The sequence below is a fragment of the Salmo salar genome, unplaced genomic scaffold (assembly GCF_965601325.2).
Source record: "Salmo salar unplaced genomic scaffold, fSalSal1 ptg000129l, whole genome shotgun sequence".
In the NCBI taxonomy this organism is placed as follows: domain Eukaryota; kingdom Metazoa; phylum Chordata; class Actinopteri; order Salmoniformes; family Salmonidae; genus Salmo; species Salmo salar.
The window spans coordinates 1,713,251-1,737,857 of NW_027675318.1; the positions used below are offsets into that span (position 1 = coordinate 1,713,251).

Genomic DNA, 24,607 nt, shown 5'->3' on the forward strand with positions numbered 1-24,607 from the left:
TTGGCCTTTTCAGGTGTGATTTTAGATCCTTCAACCGAAGTCGCGACTCCCTATAGTATGTTGTACCAAAGTTGACTGACCCTGAAGGGAACTACACTGCCATAAATACAAGGAAAGTCAAGTAGTGTTAAATAAAAAAAAAATAAAAAAATACAAATCCAGCAAGGCACCAACTTTGAGAAGGGTTTAAAACAAAGGTTTCAGACAATGTATAAATGTTATTGAATGTAGGTATGTTTCTCCTTTAATGTAATGGCATTGAAAACAATTGAAAAAAGGCGAATATCTGTGTTTGACTACCCATACTAACATACTGTATACAACTTACTTAATGAGTATATACTACATACTATTAGTTAATTGTAGTATACTGTAACTACATACTTAATGAGTATATACTACATACTATTAGTTAATTGTAGTATTCTGTAACTACATACTTAATGAGTATATACTACATACTATTAGTTAATTGTAGTATACTGTAACTACAACCTGTTATGGCTAGGGGGCAGTATTTTCACGGCCGGATAAAAAACGTACCCGATTTAATCTGATTATTACTCCTGCCCAGAAACTAGAATATGCATATAATTATTAGCTTTGGATAGAAAACACTCCAAAGTTTCTAAAACTGTTTGAATGGTGTCTGTGAGTATAACAGAACTCATTTGGCAGGCCAAAACCTGAGAAGATTCCTTACAGGAAGTACCCTCTCTGACCATTTCTTGGCCTTCTACACTCTCTTTATTGAAAACTGAGGATCTCTGCCGTAACGTGACACTTCCTACGGCTCTCATAGGCTCTCAGAAGGCGGCAAAATGGTGAATGATGACTCTGCTGTCTCTGGCTGAAAAACAGTGCTGTCACGTCCTGACCAGTAAAAGGGGTTATTTGTTATTGTAGTTTGGTCAGGGTGTGGCAGGGAGTGTTTGTTTTGGGTGTTTTGGGTGATGTTCTATGTTTGTATTGACTGCTATGTAGGTTAAATGTACACTTCAAATGCAGCTGTCCTACAACATATCTGTACCTTCTTGATCCCAATTGCATTGTGTCCATGTTCTGTCCTATAAGAATTTCAAAGGAAGAGAAAATGTGTCAAAGAATAGTCTTACAAGTATTAATATATATATATATATATATATATATATATATATATATATATATATATATATATATATATATATATATATATATATTTTAAATGAATATTGAAAGATAAATGGCATCGACAAACAATGTAATGTAAAATAGAAGAACATATTGGAGAAAGCACTAGCCAATACAGTACTGCCATACAGTAACAGTACTGCCATACAGCCCTAATATCACATTTCAAGATATCTTTGTACACAAATTGTTCAATATTTTATCAGGCTGACTTGAAAGATTATACACAACATTTTGCTGCGTGGCAATACTGTGTTTGGATTCTGAAGAGCATTTATACAAAAGAGGTAGTCTAGACACTGTATTAATACCATTATGCATTTGAATCCCATCTACAGCTACCATCTAAGATATTAATTTCCCTCCACAAGGGGGCGGACATGTAACGTTTCCAAAATGGGATAGTATTGTACATGTAACGTTTCCAAAATGGGATAGTATTGTCCATGTAACGTTTCCAAAATGGGATAGTATTGTACATGTAATGTTTCCAAAATGGGATAGTATTGTACATGTAACGTTTCCAAAATGGGATACTATTATCCATGTAACGTTTCCAAAATGGGATAGTATTGTACATGTAACGTTTCCAAAATGGGATAGTATTGTACATGTAACGTTATGCCCCCTTGTGAGTTAATAGTATTGCATGCTGTAGCAGGCTATATAAAGAGGAAGACCTCCATTGACGATTCAGTTCGTTGTAACATCTCGTCTGGACAGGTCACCGTCCTAAGTTAGTTAGTTAGTTAACGAAGCTAACGTTAGCAGAAGCTGCTGCAGCTCCAATACAGTATGAGGTGAGACGGTGAACTGATGTTGAATTACACCTCTGTTGCTAGGCAGAACTTTAGTCACATGAGTTCTTCCTCACTTGACCTGACCTGACCTCAGCCTAAATTCCTCCCTCCTCCCCACCTCACGGCTGTCCTGTTGACTTGTTCCAGACTGTGGCCCTTCTCCTCCCCACCACCTCACGGCTGTCCTGTTGACTTGTTCCAGACTGTGGTCCTTCTCCTCCCCACCTCACGGCTGTCATGTTGACTTGTTCCAGACTGTGGCCCTTCTCCTCCCCACCTCACGGCTGTCCTGTTGACTTGTTCCAGACTGTGGCCCTTCTCCTCCCCACCTCACGGCTGTCCTGTTGACTTGTTCCAGACTGTGGCCCTTCTCCTTCCATAGGATCCCTGACGTCTAACAATAACACATTCTGACAGAATGTAAACGTTCTACATTCCCCTCAAACAGTGACATGAATAAGGATATTTCATATTTTCAAGTTCAGAAGTCAGAACTCATCACCTGCTATGTAAAAGAGACAGAAGAATGCACAATGGTCAATGCTATCTGGGATCCTTGGGACATCCCTACCCTAAACCCTAACCTTAACCCCTACCTTAACCATTTAAAATGTCAACTTCAACGGGCTAGGGACGTCCCAAGGATGTATCTCTACCTGGAAATACATGATCTAAGTGATTGATAGTTGGTATTCAGCAGTCATAAAGCCTTATTTACTTTAATGAACTACTAAAATAGTGATTTTGTCAGACAGCATAGACAGCAGCTCTACACTTTATTGACTGACTGATCCATTCATCCTTCCATCCCTCCTCAGCCTTCCTCTCCTCTGAAGACCCAGTGAGGGTGGAGCTCAGTCAGAGAGCTGTTGAGGGACTGGTTAGGAAGAACACTTCTACAGCCAGAGAGGTGAGAGGTCACACATGGTTTAGATGGTAAATATTTATGTCCCCTTAGCGGTTCATCACGTCAGCTAAAAGGAATATGTTCCATCATCTATGTTTATTTACATTAGTACAAATTGTCCACTGATATTGGTGTAATTTCTCACCCCTTTTGGCTGTATGAAAGTTAATTTCCCCTCAGACACACATTTGTTCTTTGATATAATGAAGGTCATTTGTGTCAAATGTACTTTTCCCCACTCATTCACCCCATCTCTTTACATTGCTGATGCATATTCAGTGGCCTGACTGCGTCAAGGCCCATCCTGGTAGATCTGAACCTAATGCAGCTTGGAGTGATCAGAAGTCACATTTAGGTGCCAGGTGTAACTGAGGCCATAGATGCTCCATATCCATTACTTTGAGTGTTTTATATAATAAGACTAAATGTGTTTCTGTGTTGCAGGGGCAGTCAAGAAATGGAACAGCAAGGCCACAGAACATGACATAAGCAGAGCTGTGGGAGACCACCTCAAGCCCCTGGTAGAGCCGGGGGTGGTGTTTACCACTCCACCACGCCTTCAGCAGGCTGGAAAAGTGGGATTGATCTGGTTGATCCATTTGTTTGTTTCGGTTTGCAGTAGTTGAATCCTTTGACGTATTGTTGAATTCAACATTTATCTTCAACAAATGCACTAGGTTGGTTGAAAAGTGATACTAAATGTACAGACCAGCACTATTTTAACATAGTGGGAGATTAACTGAATTTATACTTTTTTCATAATAAGATGGACCAAGATACGTATTGGTTTAGCAAGAGTCTGTTGATTTCTTTTGCAATATGTTCAAATCAAGCTTTATTTATACAGCACATTTCAGACATGGATGCTTCACAGGAAAAAAAATAAAACAATGAAAATAAACAGAAATATTTACCACAACAAACATAAGATTAACAACTGAAAGACGAATTAGCATTCTAAGGAAAATCCATTGATTAAAATATTAATTGGATGCAACAACCAACCCAAAATATAAGCATGTTTTTAGGAGGGGCTCTGAAAGACACTATGGGGGTGTCCACTGGAAGTTGACTAGTAACAACAACTGGGACCTAAAAGACACCCACCATGAGACCCACTAAATCTGCCCAAGAAGAGACAAACAAAAGAAAAACCCACACCAAACTTAAAGACAGGAAGCAAACCAAAAAGGTAGAGCAACTAAAGGTGTTGACTCTCCACATGTATCAAGACAACTGGAGCACTGGGCCAGACACTCTTAAATAGAACCTGGACCAGCTCAGGTGAAACACCTTCCCACTAACGAGATGGACAAGCCAGCACAGGTGTAACACATACTGACTAACGAGGTGACACCAATCAGTGCGTCCTACGTGCTAACGAGCTAGACGAGCTAACGAGCTAGACGGGCTAACGAGCTAGACGAGCTAACGAGCTAGACGCGCTAACGAGCTAGACGCGCTAACGAGCTAGACGTGCTAACGAGCTAGACGTGCTAACGAGCTAGACCTGCTACGAGCTATACCTGCTAACGAGCTAGACGTGCTAACGAGCCAGACGTGCTAACGAGCTATACGGGCTAACGAGCTATACGGGCTAACGAGCTAGACGTGCTAAAGTCCAACCTCAAAACATAAATGGAAAAACCAAAGCCTGTAACACCTTAAGACAACAAATATATCCTATATTTTTGTTGGAAAAGTTTGCTCACCACCAACAGAAAACAACTTCCATTTCACATTATAATCAACTACAATGCTTCACCTTCACCAATATAAACATGGTGTCTACTGGATGTCAACAATTAAAAACAAGAAAAAAACACGTATTTCTAAATAATAATATACAATAGTATTATTTGTTTCTCCTTTTTCTTTCTATAGAATCCTAAAACTAACTAGCTTCTAGAACACTCGTCTTCCTAAAACTCACTAGATTCTAGAACTCTCCTCTTCCTAAAACTCACTAGATTCTAGAACTCTCCTCTTTCTAAATCCCACTAGCTTCTAGAACTCTCGTCCCCTTGGAACGAGCCCAAACAAAACTCATCTCCAATACGGAAAACGTGCAGTCAAAATAAATAAAGATCCATAGCAACGCACTAGCTAAACACAAAACACAAATCTTATATTCATTTGGGGGGAAATCAGGTTGAACCTGCTCTTGAAACTAACACAACAAAACAAAAAACACATGGAAATGGAGATATATTTTACCTCACTGGTTAGAGGACAACCTGCAGAAGACAGTCAGCTACATTTTGGAGTGATGCATTTAAATTTAGGGGTCCCTAAACAAAGGAACAACACTTATTTGTCATAACTCATCGATATCATGTTGAAATCAATTGTGCCGAGAGGAGGGAGATGAGGTTGCACGTCCTGTTAAAACTAACAGCTCAAAAATCACACGGAATCTGGGAATAATGTGTACACCCCTGGTTAGAGGACAATTTGTAAAAAACAGATCGCTACATTTTGAAGTGTTGCATTTTGATTCCAGTGGGTCACCAACATGGTAAGTGTTACAACTCTTTTTTTGTTAGTCACTTTTTATTAAATCACATAAATAGTAACTCTTCCAATTCAGAGCCTGGATTTTCCCCCTGAGGCTAATATCCATATCATGTTGAAATCAATAGAACAGGGGCAAACGTTTAGGGTTCTACATTGTGACACTATTAAAATACTCCTAGTACAATGTTAAAACTTTCTACATTGTGACATTATATCATTGATATCATGAAACAACTCATTCATGTATTTTCTGATGTTTGATCAGATGTCTTTTACCGGAGAATCTCTTGTCACACTGATCACAGCTACAAGGTTTCTCTCCTGTGTGTATTCTCTGGTGTAGAGTCAGAGAGCCAGATGTTATAAAACTCTTCCCACATTGACCACAGCTATAAGGTTTCTCTCCTGTGTGTATTCTCTGGTGTGATATCAGGCTGGTTGACCAAGTAAAACTCTTCCCACATTGACCACAGCTAAAAGATTTCTCTCCTGTGTGAATTCTCTGATGAATTTTAATGCCTGATGAGGAGGTGAATCTCTTCCCACAATCAGAGCAGCAGTGAGTTCTCTTCCCTGTGGATCTCTGCAGGTGTTTCTTGAGGTGTTCTGATCTGGAGAGACTCTTCTCTGCCTCGTCAGCATCATGAGGTTGTTGAGGCTCCCCGGAGGATCCACGATAGTCAAGTCTCTCTCCTGTGTGAACAACAAAGTCAGACAGATGATTAAAGGCCCACAACAGTAGAAATCCACTGTAAAAGGGGATGCCAACAGCGTAGCCATGCTGTTGTTGTACAACAATTGACGTCTGTAATGTCATGTTAAAATTGTTGGACAAATGTCTTAAAATGAGCAAGAATAGTCATATTTTGTCTTGTTTTCACTATAGTAGTGAAATCGATGATTGTAGGCTAGAAATAAGTTAAAGTTGTTGAAACTCTAAGCAGTGTGCCAGACGACGTCTGGTCTCCAATATAGGCCCCTTTCTGTGTTTAATAAAATTGCGGCACGAAACTTTGAAATTTGATTGTAGAAACTCCTCCCTGCTAATAAGGAAACCGATAGTGATGGATGTAGTATATCTGGTAATGAGGAAACCACTAGTTATGGATGTAGTATATCTGGTAATGAGGAAACCACTAGTTATGGATGTAGTATATCTGCTAATGAGGAAACCACTAGTCATGGATGTAGTATATCTGGTAATGAGGAAACCACTAGTTATGGATGTAGTATATCTGCTAATGAGGAAACCACTAGTTATGGATGTAGTATATCTGGTAATGAGGAAACCACTAGTTATGGATGTAGTATATCTGGTAATGAGGAAACCACTAGTTATGGATGTAGTATACCTGCTAATGAGGAAACCGCTAGTTATGGATGTAGTATATCTGGTAATGAGGAAACCGCTAGTTATGGATGTAGTATATCTGCTAATGAGGAAACCACTAGTTATGGATGTAGTATATCTGGTAATGAGGAAACCACTAGTTATGGATGTAGTATATCTGGTAATGAGGAAACCACTAGTTATGGATGTAGTATATCTGGTAATGAGGAAACCACTAGTTATGGATGTAGTATATCTGCTAATGAGGAAACCACTAGTTATGGAAGACAGGAAGCAAACCAAAAAGGTGGAGCAACTAAAGGTGTTGACTCTCCACATGTATCAAGACAACTGGAGCACTGGGCCAGACACTCTTAAATAGAACCTGGACCAGCTCAGGTGAAACACCTTCTCACTAACGAGATGGACAAGCCAGCACAGGTGTAACACATACTGACTAACGAGGTGACACCAATCAGTGCGTCCTACGTGCTAACGAGCTAGACGGGCTAACGGAGCTAGACGTGCTAACGAGCTAGACGTGCTAACGAGCTAGACGTGCTAACGAGCTAGACGTGCTAACGAGCTAGACGTGCTAACGAGCTAGACGTGCTAAAGTCCAACCTCAAAACATAAATGGAAAAACCAAAGCCTGTAACACCTTAAGACAACAAATATATCCTATATTTTTGTTGGACAAGTTTGCTCACCACCAACAGAAAACAACTTCCATTTCACATTATAATCAACTACAATGATTCACCTTCACCAATATAAACATGGTGTCTACTGGCTGTCAACAATTAAAAACAAGAAAAAACACGTATTTCTAAATAATAATATACAATAGGATTATTTGTTTCTCCTTTTTCTTTCTATAGAATCCTAAAACTCACTAGCTTCTAGAACTCTCCTCTTTCTAGATCCCACTAGCTTCTAGAACTCTCGTCTCCTTGGAACGAGCCCAAACAAAACTCATCTCCAATACGGAAAAACGTGCAGCCAAAATAAATAAAGATCCATAGCAACGCACTAGCTAAACGCAAAACACAAATCTTATATCCATTTGGGGGGAAAATCAGGTTGAACCTGCTCTTTGAAACTAACACAACAAAACAAAAAACACATGGAGATGGAGATATCTTTTACCTCACTGGTTAGAGGACAACCTGCAGAAGACAGTCAGCTACATTTTGGAGTGATGCATTTAAATTTAGGGGTCCCTAAACAAAGGAACACAACACTTATTTGTCATAACTCATCGATATCATGTTAAAATCAATTGTGCCGAGAGGAAGGAGATGAGGTTGCACGTCCTGTTAAAACTAACAGCTCAAAAATCACACGGAATCTGGGAATAATGTGTACATCCCTGGTTAGAGGACAATTTGTAGAAAACAGCTAGCTACATTTTGAAGTGTTGCATTTTGATTCCAGTGGGTCACCAACGTGGTAAGTGTAACACAGCTCTTTTTGTGTTAGTCACTTTTTGTTAAATCTCATAAATAGTACTCTTCCATTTCAGAGTTTGGGTTTTCCCCCCGAGTCTAATATTCATATCATGTTGAAATCAATAGAACAGGGGACAAACGTTTAGGGTTCTACATTGTGACATCATTAAAATACTCCTTCTACAATGTTAAAACATTCTACATTGTGACATTATTTCATTGATATCATGAAACAACTCCTTCATGAATTTTCTGATGTTTAATCAGATATCTTTTATCAGAGTATCTCTTCCCACATTGATTACAGCTATGAGGTTTCTCTCCTGTGTGTGTTCTCTGGTGTAGTGTCAGCACTCCAGATCGAGCAAAACTCTTCCCACATTGATTACAGCTATGAGATTTCTCTCCTGTGTGTGTTCTCTGGTGTAGTGTCAGCACTCCAGATCGAGCAAAACTCTTCCCACATTGATCACAGCTATAAGATTTCTCTCCTGTGTGTGTTCTCTGGTGTTGAGTCAGATGGCAAGATTGACCAAAACTCTTCCCACATTGACCACAGCTATAAGATTTATCTCCTGTGTGTATTCTCTGGTGTTTAGTCAGACTGCTAGATGCAGCAAAACTCTTCCAACATTGATCACAGCTATAAGGTTTCTCTCCTGTGTGTGTTCTCTGGTGTAAAGTCAGCTGGCCAGATGCAGCAAAACTCTTCCCACATTGATCACAGCTATAAGGTTTCTCTCCTGTGTGTGTTCTCTGGTGTAAAGTCAGCTGGCCAGATGCAGCAAAACTCTTCCCACATTGATCACAGCTATAAGGTTTCTCTCCCGTGTGTATTCTCTGGTGTAAAGTCAGCTGGCCAGATGCAGCAAAACTCTTCCCACATTGATCACAGCTATAAGGTTTCTCTCCCGTGTGTGTTCTCTGATGAATTTGAATGCCTGTTGATGAGGTGAATCTCTTCCCACAGTCAGAGCAGCAGTGAGTTCTCTTCCCTGTGGGTCTCTGCAGGTGTTTCTTGAGGTGTTCTAATGTGGAGAGACTCTTCTCTGCCTCTTCAGCATCATGAGGTTGTTGAGGCTCCCCAGAGGATCCACGATAGTCCCGTATCTCTCCTGTGTGAACAACAAAGTCAGACAGATGATATAAAGGCCCACAACAGCGGTAATCCACTGTAAAAGGTGATGCCAACAGAGTAGCCATGATGTTGTACAACAATTGATGTCTGTAATGAATGTTTAAATAATTTATTCATTGCTTATGAGTGCATTTCAGTGCATTTCACACTACTTTGGATTATAATTGTAAGGCTCGTTTGAATGTCCTGCTTAATATAATGTTTGCTACAGTATTAAGAATTATGTGTAATTATTGAAGAACCACATTAATGTCAATAAAGTTAATATGTTTTTACTTCATTTTTTTAGTTCACCTTTATTTAACCAGGTAGGCTAGTTGAGAACAAGTTCTCATTTACAACTGCGACCTGGCCGAGATAAAGCAAAGCAGTGCGACAGAAAAAAACAACAGAGTTACAAATGGGATAAAAAGTAGTCAATAACACAACAGAAAAATCTATATACAGTTGTGCAAATGTAGCAAGGAGGTAAGGCAATAAATAGGCCATAGTAGCGAAGTAATTACAATTTAGCAAATTAACACTGGAGTGATAGATGTGCAGATGATGTGCAAGTAGAAATACTGGTGTACAAAAGAGCAAAAAAAGTAAATAAAAACATGGGGATGAGGTAGGCAGTTGGATGGGCCATTTACAGATGGGCTGTGTACAGCTGCAGCGATTGGTAAGCTGCTCAGATAGCTGATGCTTAAAGTTAGTGAGGGAGATATATGTCTCCAACTTCAGCGATTTTTGCAATTCGTTCCAGTCATTGGCAGCAGACAACTGGAAGGAAAGGCGGCCAAAGTAGGTGTTGGCTTTGGGGCTGACCAGTGAGATATACCTCCTGGAGCGCGTGCTATGGGTGGGTGTTGCTATGGTGACCAGTGAGTGAAGGCGGCCTAGCAAAGACTTATAGATGACCTGGAGCCAGTGGGTTTGGCGACGAATATGTAGCGAGGGCCAGCCGACGAGAGCATACAGGTCCCAGTGGTGGGTGGTATATGGGGCATTGGTGACAAAACGGATGGCACTGTGATAGACTGCATCCAGTTTGCTGAGTAGAGTGTTGGAGGCTATTTTGAAAATGACATCGCCAAAGTCAAGGATCGGTAGGATAGTCAGTTTTACGAGGGTATGTTTGGCAGCGTGAGTGAAGGAGGCTATGTTGCGAAATAGGAAGCCGATTCTAGATTTAATTTTGTATTGAAAATGCTTAATATTTTAATATGAGGCTGGAAGGAGAGTTTTCAGTCTAGCCAGACACTTAGGTATTTATAGTTGTCCACATATTCTAAGTTAAAACCGTCCAGAGTAGTGATGCTGACGGGCGGGTGCGGGCAGCGACCGGTTGAAGAGCATACATTTAGTTTTGCTAGCATTTAAGAGCAGTTGGAGGCCACAGATGGAGTGTTGTATGGCATTGAAGCTCGTTTGGAGGTTTGTTAACACAGTGTCCAAAGAAGGGCCAGATGTATACAGAATGGTGTCGTCTGCGTAGAGGTGGATCAAGGAATCACCCGCAGCAAGAGCAACATTGTTGGTATATACAGAGAAAAGAGTCGGTCCGACAATTGAACCCTGTGGTAGCTCCATAGAGACTGCCAGAGGTCCGGACAACAGGCCCTCCGATTTGACACACTGAACTCTGTCTGAGAAGTAGTTGGTGAACCAGGCGAGGCAGTCATTTGAGAAACCAAGGCTGTTGAGTGTGCCAATAAGAATAAGGTGATTGACAAAGTCGAAAGCCTTGGCCAGGTTGATGAAGACAGCTGCACAGTACTGTCTTTTATCGATGGCGGTTATGATATCGTTTAGTACCTTGAGCGTGGCTGAGGTGCACCTGCGATCAGCTCGGAAAGTGGATTGCACAGCAGAGAAGGTACGGTGGGATTCAAAATGGTCAGTGATCTGTTTGTTAACCTGTTGGGGATAGGGGGCAGTATTGACACGGCTGGATAAAAAACGTACCCGATTTAATCTGGTTACTACTCCTGCCCAGTAACTAGAATATGCATATAATTATTGGCATTGGATAGAAAACACCCTAAAGTTTCTAAAACTGTTTGAATGGTGTCTGTGAGTATAACAGAACTCATATGGCAGGCCAAAACCTGAGAAGGTTTCATGCAGGAAGTGGCCTGTCTGACCATTTATTGCCCTTCTTTGTCATCTCTATTCATTACAAAGGATCTCTGCTGTTACGTGACACTTCCTACGGCTCCAATGGGCTCTCAGAGCCCGGGAAAAACCTGAATGACGTAATTCAAAGCCCTGGCTGAAACACACGAGCGCTTTTGCTAAGTGGTCTATCAGAGGACAAAGGGCTTAGGCTCGAGCACTGGCCGCCCCCGCCTTTCTGTTTTTCCCTCCGTTTACAGACACGCAGATTCCCGGTCGGAATATTATCGCTTTTCTACGAGATAAATTGCATAAAAATTGATTTTAAACAGCGGTTGACATGCTTCGAAGTACGGTAATGGAATATTTCAAAAAAATGTGTCACGTTATGCGCCATGCGTGCGACCGTGATTTACCATTGGGATAGTGTCTAGAACGCACGAACAAAACAGAGGATATTTGGATATAACGATGGATTATTTGGGACCAAACCTACATTTGTTATTGAAGTAGAAGTCCTGGGAGTGCATTCTGACGAAGAACAGGAAAGGTAAGACCATTTTTCTTATAGTAAATCTGATTTTGGTGAAGGCTAAACTTGCCGGGTGTCTAAATAGCTAGCCCGTGATGGCTGGGCTATGTACTTAGAATATTGCAAAATGTGCTTCATCCGAAAAGCTATTTTAAAATCGGACATATCGAGTGCATAGAGGAGTTCTGTATCTATAATTCTTAAAATAATTGTTATGCTTTTTGTGAACGTTTATCGTGACTAATTTAGTAAATTGTTAGTAAATTCCCCGGAAGTTTGCGGGGGGGTATGCTAGTTCTGAACGTCACATGCTAATGTAAAAAGCTGTTTTTTGATATAAATATGAACTTGATTGAACAAAACATGCATGTATTGTATAACATAATGTCCTAGGTGTGTCATCTGATGAAGATCATCAAAGGTTAGTGCTGCATTTAGCTGTCTTTTGGGTTTTTGTGACATTATATGCTAGCTTGAAAAATGGGTAGTCTGATTATTTCTGGCTGGGTAGTCTGCTGACATAATCTAATGTTTTGCTTTCGCTGTAAAGCCTTTTTGAAATCGGACAGTGTGGTTAGATTAACGAGAGTCTTGTCTTTAAATAGCTGTAAAATAGTCATATGTTTGAGAAATTGAAGTAATAGCATTTCAAACGTTTTGAAAACCCCCTAGAGAGGTTAAGCATATCCCAGTTTAGGTCACCTAACAGAACAAACTCTGAAGATAGATGGGGGCCAATCAATTCACATATGGTGTCCAGGGCACAGCTGGGAGCTGAGGGGGGTCTGTAACAGGCGGCAACAGTGAGAGACTTATTTCTGGAGAGATTCATTTTTTTAATTAAAAGCTTGAACTGTTTGGGCTTAGACCTGGAATGTATGATAGAACATTGCAGGCCATCTCTGCAGTAGATTGCAACTCCTCTCATTTTGATGGAAAATGTTGTAGTTGGGGATGAAAATTTCAGAATTTTTGGTGACCTTCCAAAGCCAGGATTCAGACACGGCAAGGACATCAAGGTTGGCGGAGTGTGCTAAAGCAGTGAGTAAAACAAACTTAGGGAGGAGGCTTCTGATGTTAACATGCATGAAACCAAGGCTTTTACGGTTACAGAAGTCAACAAATGAGAGCGCCTGGGGACACACAGGGCCTGGGATAACGTCTACATCACCAGAGGAGTAGGATGAGGGCACGACTAAAGGCTTTCAGAACTGGTCGGCTCCCTCCAGTCAGGTCATGTTGACGACTGGCTCCCTCCAGTCAGGTCATGTTGACGACTGGCTCCCTCCAGTCAGGTCAAGTTGACGACTGGCTCCCTCCAGTCAGGTCATGTTGACGACTGGCTCCCTCCAGTCAGGTCATGTTGACGACTGGCTCCCTCCAGTCAGGTCATGTTGACGACTGGCTCCCTCCAGTCAGGTCATGTTGACGACTGGCTCCCTCCAGTCAGGTCATGTTGAAGACTGGCTCCCTCCAGTCAGGTCATGTTGACGACTGGCTCCCTCCAGTCAGGTCATGTTGACGACTGGCTCCCTCCAGTCAGGTCATGTTGACGACTGGCTCCCTCCAGTCAGGTCATGTTGACGACTGGCTCCCTCCAGTCAGGTCATGTTGACGACTGGCTCCCTCCAGTCAGGTCATGTTGACGACTGGCTCCCTCCAGTCAGGTCATGTTGACGACTGGCTCCCTCGTCATTTGTGTGTCTTATTTATTTAATCAAACAGCGTGCTTAAAGCATCAGACAAGTTCAGTACATACAGATTTTATAAAAACACATGGGGTGATTGGTAGAAAGAACAGATGACTCTTGGTTGACCAAGATGTATTTTAGTTGGGGACAGCACTAGACCATGATTTTGGGGCTCCCGAGTGGCGCAGCGGACACTGCATCTCAGTGCTTGAGGCTTCACTACAGACACCCTGGTTCAAATCCAGGCTGTATCACAACCGGCCGTGATTTGGAGTCCCATAGGGCGGCGCACAATTGGCCCAGCGTTGTCCGGGGTAGGCAGGCATTGTAAATAAGAATTTGTTCTTAACTGACTTGCCTAGTTAAATAAAGGTTACATTTAAATACATTTAAAAAATAGAGTTTCATGACAAACCATTTTTTACAAATCCGGCAAGGCACCAATTTTGAGACGGGTTTAAAACAAAGGTTTCAAACCAATTCATGAATGTAATTGAATCTAGGTATGTCTTGCCTTTAATGTAATGGCATGAAAAACAATTGGCTGAATACTATACAATGACTTATCAACAGCTCTAATAATTTGCCTCCACAGGAAATCTACACTGGCAATTCTAGAATATACTATATAGCCCAGAAACCTGGTTAAACTATCATTATGACATCATGGATGAATTCTAGAATATACTATATAGCCAAGAAACCTGGTTAAACTATCATTATGACATCATGGATGAATTCTAGAATATACTATATAGCCTAGAAACCTGGTTAAACTATCATTATGACATCATGGATGAATTCTAGAATATACTATATAGCCTAGAAACCTGGTTAAACTATCATTATGACATCATGGATGAATTCTAGAATATACTATATAGCCTAGAAACCTGGTTAAACTATCATTATGACATCATGGATGAATTCTAGAATATACTATATAGCCTAGAAACCTGGTTAAACTATCATTATGACATCATGGATGAATTCTAGAATATACTATATAGCCTAGAAACCTGGTTAAACTATCATTATGACATCATGGATGAATTCTAGAATATACTATATATCCTAGAAACCTGGTTAAACTATAATTATGACATCCTGGATGAATAAATTTGAGTGGTTACACTCCTCCTTCCCCCATCCCTCAGCTGTTTACCAAACCAAGTCTCTGGGCAGCCATTTTGTTACTGTTGAAAAAACCCACACAACCCAGCAATCTGCCGTTCATACAACAACAAATCTGTCATTCCACCACTGTTTTGGTTATAAGATGATTATGGGGTTGGAGAAATGTAACTACTCTCAAATTCATAGACAGACCTATGGATGCAAGGACTGACCATCCATGATATCAACATTATAGTTTTAACCATGTTGAGGCTATACAGTGTTGGTTTACATTTCTAAACATTGGAGTAAAAAAAAGCTTATTTGGGGTTCTGATGGGGTACAACAGTTGAACTAAGCTCATGAGGCATGTGTTATATTCTTCAAGAATCAATGGTTATACATAAATAATTTTAAAAGTCTAAATATGGATGTAGCTGTTGAATATTTCCGCTTTAACACCACACATCAGTTCAACAACTGCAGAGTTTGTGCCTCTGTATTTAAGACAGTACTTACTAGTGTTAATCAGGGAACGGTTTCTCAAAACCATCTTATGGCTAATTTCACCGTTAGAACCATTGGACGCCTTAAGATGCGTTTGGGAAACCGGGCCCAGATGTCCAGTTTCCTCCTCTATCGATGTAACAGTCATCTCCCCCTCTTCCTCTTTCACTCCATAAACTGCATCCTCCTCTTCTTTTACTGTAACATCCTCCTCCTCTTTCACTCTGAACGCGTATTTTTCTTCTTTCACAGTAACGGCCTCACCCTCTACTTCTTGTTTTACTGTGACGTCCTCTTCTTTAGCAGGAGAGTAGCTCAGTGACCGCATGGTCGGAGATGTTAGCTAGCTAGGCTAATGCTAACTTAACCAGCCCGCTAGCTGAATAATAACAACAACACCGTAAATATGAAATTAAAACGGATAACTAACTAGACGACAGAAGTGGGTTTAAAACACAGTGGCTAATATACACTAAAGCGTCTAATGAGCTTTATTGGTTCGGCTATTTTGTCTAGCGAGCTACCGAGGTGGCTGATTAACTGTTGCTACTGTTGAAAGAAGCGTTCCGTCCACTACATTATACGTCACACCAACAGCATTACCTTAAATTCCCACACCGCCATCTGCTGACTGGAGTGGGTAACATAGTTGAGTAAAATGTTTATTTAATTTTCAGACAAAAGTTAAAGGGTAGGAATCCGGGACGTCGATACGCCTAAATATTCATTAGCCTAAATATTCATTAGGGACATCGCTGGTACTAAAATATTAATTAGCCCCCCTTAAATAAATCAATATCAGTCAATATATTTTTTCTGTGATTTATTTTTTTCGTCAACCGTTCCATCGCATCTTAAACTTTTTAAGGGGGCCGCACTAGGACCGGGGGAGGCTGCTGCTGCACTAGTGACTGTTAGAATTTCTTCAGTAAAGATGGTGGACAGAAACACTAGGAGAGAGGGGTACCCCTACACACAACTGAACTGGATCAAAGATGGCGGACAGAAACACTAGGAGAGAGGGGAACCCCTACACAGAACTGAACTGGATCAAAGATGGCGGACAGAAATACTAGGAGAGAGGGGTACCCCTACACAGAACTGAACTGGATCAAAGATGGCGGACAGAAACACTAGGAGAGAGGGGTACCCCTACACAGAACTGAACTGGATCTAAGATGGTGGACAGAAATACTAGGAGAGAGGGGTACCCCTACACAGAACTGAACTGGATCAAAGATGGAGGACAGAAATACTAGGAGAGAGAGGTACCCCTACACAGAACTGAACTGGATCAAAGATGGTGGACAGAAATACTAGGAGAGAGGGATACCCCTACACAGAACTGAACTGGATCAAAGATGGCGGACAGAAACACTAGGAGAGAGGGATACCCCTACACAGAACTGAACTGGATCAAAGATGGCGGACAGAAACACTAGGAGAGAGGGGTACCCCTACACAGAACTGAACTGGATCAAAGATGGCGGACAGAAACACTAGGAGAGAGGGGAACCCCTACACAGAACTGAACTGGATCAAAGATGGCGGACAGAAATACTAGGAGAGAGGGGTACCCCTACACAGAACTGAACTGGATCAAAGATGGCGGACAGAAACACTAGGAGAGAGGGGTACCCCTACACAGAACTGAACTGGATCTAAGATGGTGGACAGAAATACTAGGAGAGAGGGGTACCCCTACACAGAACTGAACTGGATCAAAGATGGCGGACAGAAACACTAGGAGAGAGGGGAACCCCTACACAGAACTGAACTGGATCAAAGATGGCGGACAGAAACACTAGGAGAGAGGGGAACCCCTACACAGAACTGAACTGGATCAAAGATGGCGGACAGAAATACTAGGAGAGAGGGGTACCCCTACACAGAACTGAACTGGATCAAAGATGGCGGACAGAAACACTAGGAGAGAGGGATACCCCTACACAGAACTGAACTGGATCAAAGATGGCGGACAGAAACACTAGGAGAGAGGGATACCCCTACACAGAACTGAACTGGATCAAAGATGGCGGACAGAAACACTAGGAGAGAGGGGTACCCCTACACAGAACTGAACTGGATCAAAGATGGCGGACAGAAATACTAGGATGGAAGCAAATGTAAGGGATTATAACGTCATAACGAATCATGCAGAAACATGTACAGTTGACAGTAATGTTAGTTCATGTAGAGACAAACGATTATGCTTTTTTTTAATCATAAAGTTAATTTACGAAAATCGCGATTTAGCAAGCTAGCTGACTAGCTAACATTAGCCAACTAGCTGACTAGCTAACATTAGCCAGCTTGCTGACTAGCTAACATTAGCTAACATTAGCCAGCTAGCTGACTAGCTAACATTAGCCAGCTAGCTGACTAGCTAACATTAACCAGCTAGCTGACTAGCTAACAATAGCTAGCTAGCTAACATTAGCCAGCTAGCTGACTAGCTAACTTTAGCCAGCTAGCTGACTAGCTAACATTAGCCAGCTAGCTGACTAGCTAACATTAGCCAGCTAGCTGGCTAGCTTTATGGGTGTTGTGACATGAGTATGAAATTGTCATTCTGGTTGATTTAGGGACTCCTGAAACAACCAGCAAACCAGGCTGTCGTTTTGTGAAACAGTGGATGTATAGAATCTAGCTAGCTGAAGAATTTACTGAAAATTGAATGTACAATTGTGTAAGCTTGCCTTGCTGATATTTGCCATGCAGATAGATGAAATAACGTAGCTAGCTATGTTCTTGCTTATTGTTCAGTGGATGATTAAAATACCTGTATGCCTATGGATGTGTAGCTAGCTATCTAGCCGATCTGTGTATGGACCCAAACGTTTGGTATACATATTAGTTCAGAACCTATGAACCTCAGCTATCATAGCCAGTTGTATCAACTTCAAAACAGCCTGAATGACATTAATGAAGCCTATGGATTGAGTAGAATATAATATCATGTTGTACCAAGGATGCAAGTCGTATATACTTGTAGTTATTACCATGCATGAGATCCCCACATTGTAGCCTGTACATTTAACATATTCACTGATGATGTACTCTACCTTGGCAAATAAAGGTGCAGTTTAGGTATGAATGTCTTTGAGATTATTTTTCAGTCATATCCAATACCAGGAGTATCAAATTCCAGTCTTTGAATGACGCTGTGTCTGCATGTATGTATTACAATTATACACTTCAACAGTGTTTACCAATCTTGGTCCTGGGACATCAATGGTTACACATTGTAACTAATAGACTAGAAACAGGATTTAACTAGTTAATTCATATATACAGAAATATAATGTTAAAAAACAGTACACTACACTTCCTATGCATCATGTAAATACTCTAACACTGGTTCATCTCAACATCTAATGCCCTTCATCTGCATTGATCTGATAAACACAGGATAGGTGGAGTATTTCATCACATTACACTTCATTTCAACCAGTAGAGAATGTGAAACGCTTTATTGAAAAGCTCATTATCCAAGTGTTATAAATACAAGTTTAATCTGTACTTCAATGCACATCTGTTGTGCATTATAAAAACAGAGGAAGAAAGAGGAGGTGGTGAGAGAGGTGTAAAAGACAGAAAGGGAAAGAGGTAAGCACATAGGAGCAGGGAAGGCAGCACATGATTAATGAATCACAGTGCTACATAAATATTCTCTCAGTTCATCACAATTACATAATAGTGTCTCTCGTTGACCCAAAGGTTCTTAAAAGCAGGTGAGGTGGTGATGATGGGACTGGGGGTTGGCATCCTCTCACATCAAAACATACCTGCAGACGAGAGACAGATGGAGAGAGAGAGAGCATGTTTAAACCTTGTGTTTTTATTTTTTATTCTAACATTGTTAGTCATCAATCAGGAGGTGAAATGTAAAACTGACCTTGGATCATTAACTCTGGGACTACTGCATCTCTATCTGTATTTCAATGTAAAGCATCTCTTTAATAATACTTCCTGTATAATATAAACTGACCTGGGATCATTAACTCTGGGACTACTGCATCTCTGTCTGTATTTCAATGTAAAGCATCTCTTTAATAATACTTCCTGTATAATATAAACTGACCTGGGATCATTCACTCTGGGACTACTGCATCTCTGTCTGTATTTCAATGTAAAGCATCTCTTTAATAATACTTCCTGTTGACCTGACCAAGTGACCTCTCACCTCTGATCATGCTGTGCCCTCTATGTAGCCAGTTCAGATGCAGGAGGGGTTCGTCGACACAGCTGATATAACCTAGAGGATTTAGGGAGAAGAGGAGAGAGGGATGAAGTGAAGGAGAGAGACTGTTATTGAGAAAATAAGGTAGTTAAAGCGACAGTGTTCAACAGGAATCTGTGTGTGGCCTCACCTGGTGTCCACACCACACTAAGTGGCTGCAGAGTACTTTATGCTGAAAAACATGAATGGACACATGAGGACAAACAATATAGCGTAGTTATAGAAATAATGAAGTGTCTTACTATTCTCCATGGTTGGCCCTCTTGCCTATTCTTTGAAGGTGGAAGGAGCCACAGTTATACACCTGAGCCTGTTTACTGCACAACACAATCCATCAATCAGATTGATTCATGAGTGTGTAGGTGTGGGTTATAGGGTGTCTAATTGTTCTACATTTTTTCAATATGGGTGATTTAAAATAGCCTGTTTTGTTTTTGCACAGACATCACACCCTTACCTAAACAGCACCCTCACCTGAGAAGTAGAAATCAAAGGGAGAGAAACTGTGAATTGAATAACTGCAGTTGACATAGCTAAGTAAATGGAAGAATACTCTTATTGCAATGTGAATGGCTCTTAAAAGAGCTTTTGGTTGTGCATAGTGACGTCTATGGTGTTGTCAGGGAACAGCACCCTCTTTGAAGAAGTAGGAGGTGAAGATCTCCTGCACACGGATTGGCTCTCTTGCTGCGTTGTTGGACCCCATCCTTGAAACATCCTGCAGAGCAGCAGACTCCTCCTCTGGCACACGGCGACGAGCTGCAGATCCCCTCCTGGTCCTCGTGTCCATCCTCATGAAGTTACGCAGGACACAGGTAGCCTTCACACACCTGAATTCATGTAACAGTTGTTAAAGTACTGTGTGAATTTCCCCAAGTTCATATATTAATATGGCATGTTGATTTGTTATTATGCATGTCTGCATCCTGGGAGTAGGGGAGTGTGTACTTACGTTTTGCCCTGCATGCTCGTGCTCAAATCATTTTGATGCACTATGAGAGGTAGGCACGCTTTTTCTGTCATCTTCAGAAAAGTTTAATTATTTTAAGCACAAAGTCATACACAGTGTTTTGTTCATGAATAATGTTGTATATTTAGAGGTTACTCATAAGTGGATGGTATTGTTAAGATGCTCTTGTAATTGTACTTTTTAGGATGATATCAACATTCTGAATTCAACATGTGGTTAATAGCTAAGGTATTAGCAGGCTATTGTATGTGTGCTCCTCGAATGATCCCAGTCCCTTGTATTGTGCATCTGTTGTAGAAAGAGGTGACGATTCGCAGAACATATCTGCTCTACAAATGTTTTATTTTCTTTTGGATGCAGAGAGTGAATTCTGCTTAATTAAAACGCCCTGATCTCCAAATTCCACGTCTATCAACCACACACAACGCAGTTACAGAGGTGCAGCACCGGTTACACTATTTACACACAAACATCTGCCACAATAGTAATCATATAGACTGCACAAGCACCAGAAACGCTGTTGTTTTGACAAGTAGCAATAAATCACTGATATCGATTAGGGGGGAAATCAGGTTGTACGTGCTGTTGAAACTAACAACTAAACAAAACACATGGAAATGGAGATATATTTTACCTCACTGGTTAGAGGACAACCTGCAGAAGACAGTCAGCTACATTTTGGAGTGATGCATTTAAATGTCGGGGTCGCTAAACAAAGGAACACAACACTTATTTGTCATAACTCATCGATATCACGATGAGATCAATTGTGCGAGAGGAGGGAGATGAGGTTGCACGTCCTGTTAAAACTAACAGCTCAAAAACCACACGGAATCTGGGAATAATGTGTACATCACTGGTTAGAGGACAACTGGTAGAAAACAGCTAGCTACATTTTGAAGTGATGCATTTTGATTCAAGTGGGTCGCCAACGTGATAAGTGGAACACAACTCTTCTTTTGTTAGTCACTTTTTGTTATATCACATAAATAGTAACTCTTCCATTTCAGAGACTGGATTTTCCCCCTGAGGCTAATATCCATATCATGCTGAAATCAATAGAACAGGGGACAAACGTTTAGGTTCTACATTGTGACACTATTAAAATACTCCTACTACAATGTTAAAACATTCTACATTGTGACATTATTTCATTATCATGAAACAACTCCTTCATGTAGTTTCTGATGTTTGATCAGATAACTTTTATCAGAGTATGTCTTCCCACATTGAGTACAGCTATAAGGATTATGTCCTGTGTGTGTTCTCTGGTGCAAAGTCAGCTGGCTAGATGTAGTAAAACTCTTCCCACATTGACTACAGTTATAAGGTTTCTCTCCTGTGTGTGTTCTCTGGTGTGTCGTCAGACATCCAGATGTACCAAAACTCTTCCCACATTGATCACATTTAAAACCTTTTCTCTCCTGTGTGTGTTCTCTGGTGTACTATCAGGCTGTTTAGCTGATTAAAACTCTTCCCACATTGATTACAGGTTTCTCTCCTGTGTGTATTCTCTGATGTGATTTCAGGGTTTGTAGCTGAATAAAACTCTTCCCACATTGACTACAGCTATAAGGTTTCTCTCCTGTGTGTCCCCGCTGGTGTACTATCCGGTTGCTTAGCTGAGTAAAACTCTTCCCACATTGATCACAGCCATAAGGTTTCTCTCCAGAGTGTATTCTCTGGTGTGATTTCAGGGTTTGTAGCAGAATAAATCTCTTCCCACATTGATCACAGCCGTAAGATTTCTCTCCTGTGTGTGTTCTCTGGTGTATTGTTAGATAGCTAGATGTAGTAAAACTCTTCCCACATTGATCACAGCTATAAGATTTCTCTCCTGTGTGAATTCTTTGATGTATTTTAAGGTTTGATGAAGAGTTGAATCTTTTCCCACAGTCAGAGCAGCAGAGAGTTCTCTTCCCTGTGGGTCTCTGCTGGTGTTTCTTGAGGTGTTCTGATCTGGAGAGACTCTTCTCTGCCTCTTCAGCATCATGATGTTGTTGAGGCTCCCCAGAGGATCCACGATAGTCACGTCTCTCTCCTGTGTGAACAACAAAGTCAGACAGATGGTTAAAGGCCCACAACAGCAGAAATCCACTATTTATTTGAGGTAAAGGGTGATGTCCAGAGCGTACCCATGAAACTGTACAACAATTGTCATCTGTTAAATTTGAAAATTAAGACAGTCAAGATAGCAACAATAGTCATATTTTGTCTTGTTTTCACATTCGTAGTAACATCGATGATTGTAGGCTAGAAATAAGTTATTCATGTTGTTGAACCTCTAAGCAGTGTGCCAGACGACTTTTGGTCTCCAATATAGGCCCCTTTCTGTGTTTGCTAAAATTGCGGCACGAGGGCAATTTGATTGCAGAAACTCCTCCCTGCTAATGAGGAAACCACTAGTTATGGATGTACTATATCTGCCTGGAGCAAAAATGGTGAGCAAAGATTTTAGTTTTTCACAATGTATTCTGAATGTGAATGGGGGAAACTCAGGGGAGTAACCTCCATTTCCAGGTTGCTTATGAGTACATTTCACACTACTTTGGATTATAATTGTAAGGATATTTGAATGTCCTGTTTAATATAATGCTTGCTAAAGCATTAAGAATTATGTGTAAATAATAATTGTTATGCTTTTTGTGAACGTTTATCGTGAGTAATTTAGTAAAATGTTAGCGAATTCCCCGGAAGTTTGCGGGGGGTATGCTAGTTCTGAACGTCACATGCTAATGTAAAAAGCTGGTTTTTGATATAAATATGAACTTGATTGAACAAAACATGCATGTATTGTATAACATAATGTCCTAGGGTTGTCATCTGATGAAGATCATCAAAGGTGAGTGCTGCATTTAGCTGTCTTCTGGGTTTTGGTGACATTATATGCTGGCTTGAAAAATGGGTGTCTGATTATTTCTGGCTTGGTACTCTGCTGACATAATCTAATGTTTTGCTTTCGTTGTAAAGCCTTTTTGAAATCGGACAGTGTGGTTAGATTAACGAGAGTCTTGTCTTTAAATAGCTGTAAAATAGTCATATGTTTGAGAAATTGAAGTAATAGGATTTTTAACGTTTTGAAAATCGCGCCACAGGCTGCCAGTGGCTGTTACGCAAGCGTCCCACCTAGCCCATAGAGGTTAACCTCTATGGGCTTTTTACATGCTAATGTAAAAAGCTGGTTTTTGATATAAATATGAACTTGATTGAACAAAACATGCATGTATTGTATAACATAATGTCCTAGGAGTGTCATCTGATGAAGATTATCAAAGGTTAGTGCTGCATTTAGCTGTGGTTTTGGTTTTTGTGACATATCAAACGCTGTTTAAAATCAATTTTTATGCTACTTTTCTCGTAAAATAGCGATAATATTACAACCGGGCAACGTTGTATTCATTCAAAGGCTGAAAGAAAAAAAAATGGAATTCTCGTGAACGCGCATCTCAGTCTCACTGTCCCCAGGCTGACTGATCACAAACAGAGCTGCTGTACATTGCCCAGAGACAGCAGACACCCCATTCCACTTTCTGGTGGCTTTAGAGAGCAAATGGAAGCCTTAGAAAGTGTCACGTTACAGCACAGATGCTGTAATGTCGATAGAGATGCAGAAGGACAACAAATTATCAGACAGGGCCTTCCTGTATGGAATCTTCTCAGGTTTTTGCCTGCCATATGAGTTCTGTTATACTCACAGACACCATTCAAACAGTTTTAGAAACTTTAGAGTGTTTTCTATCCAAATCTACTAATTATATGCATATTCTAGTTTCTGGGCAGGAGTAGTAACCAGATTAAATCGGGTACGTTTTTTATCCGGACGTGAAAATACTGCCCCCTATCCCAAACAGGGTAAACTATCATTATAACATCATGGATGAATTCTAGAATATACTATATAGCCTAGAAACCTGGTTGAACTATCATTATGACCTCATGGATGGCAAGTCCTTGTATTCATAGTGTAGTGAATTCAGGGGGAGGTCCTGAGCTGAACTCAAACCTGGGTCCAGTGACTGTCAAGCCAACACCTTATAACTGTTACGCCAAGATGTCTGAACTTCTTGACGAGGTCCCTATGAATTTGAGAGTGGTTACATTTCTCCTTCCCCCATCCCTCAGCTGTTTACCAAAC

The 24,607-nt window shown here is 40.8% G+C and overlaps 1 long non-coding RNA gene across 1 annotated transcript; it reads right to left on the minus strand.

Annotated features, from left to right (window-relative positions):
* Positions 1-18,717: 18,717 nt before the first annotated feature.
* On the minus strand, positions 18,718-19,622 carry LOC145866062 (uncharacterized). Its single transcript, XR_014383142.1, has 2 exons — positions 19,446-19,622; positions 18,718-19,047 (listed from the first exon to the last, which is right to left on the minus strand). It is a non-coding gene; the product is annotated as an uncharacterized LOC145866062 (long non-coding RNA).
* Between the last annotated feature and the right edge of the window lie 4,985 nt (positions 19,623-24,607).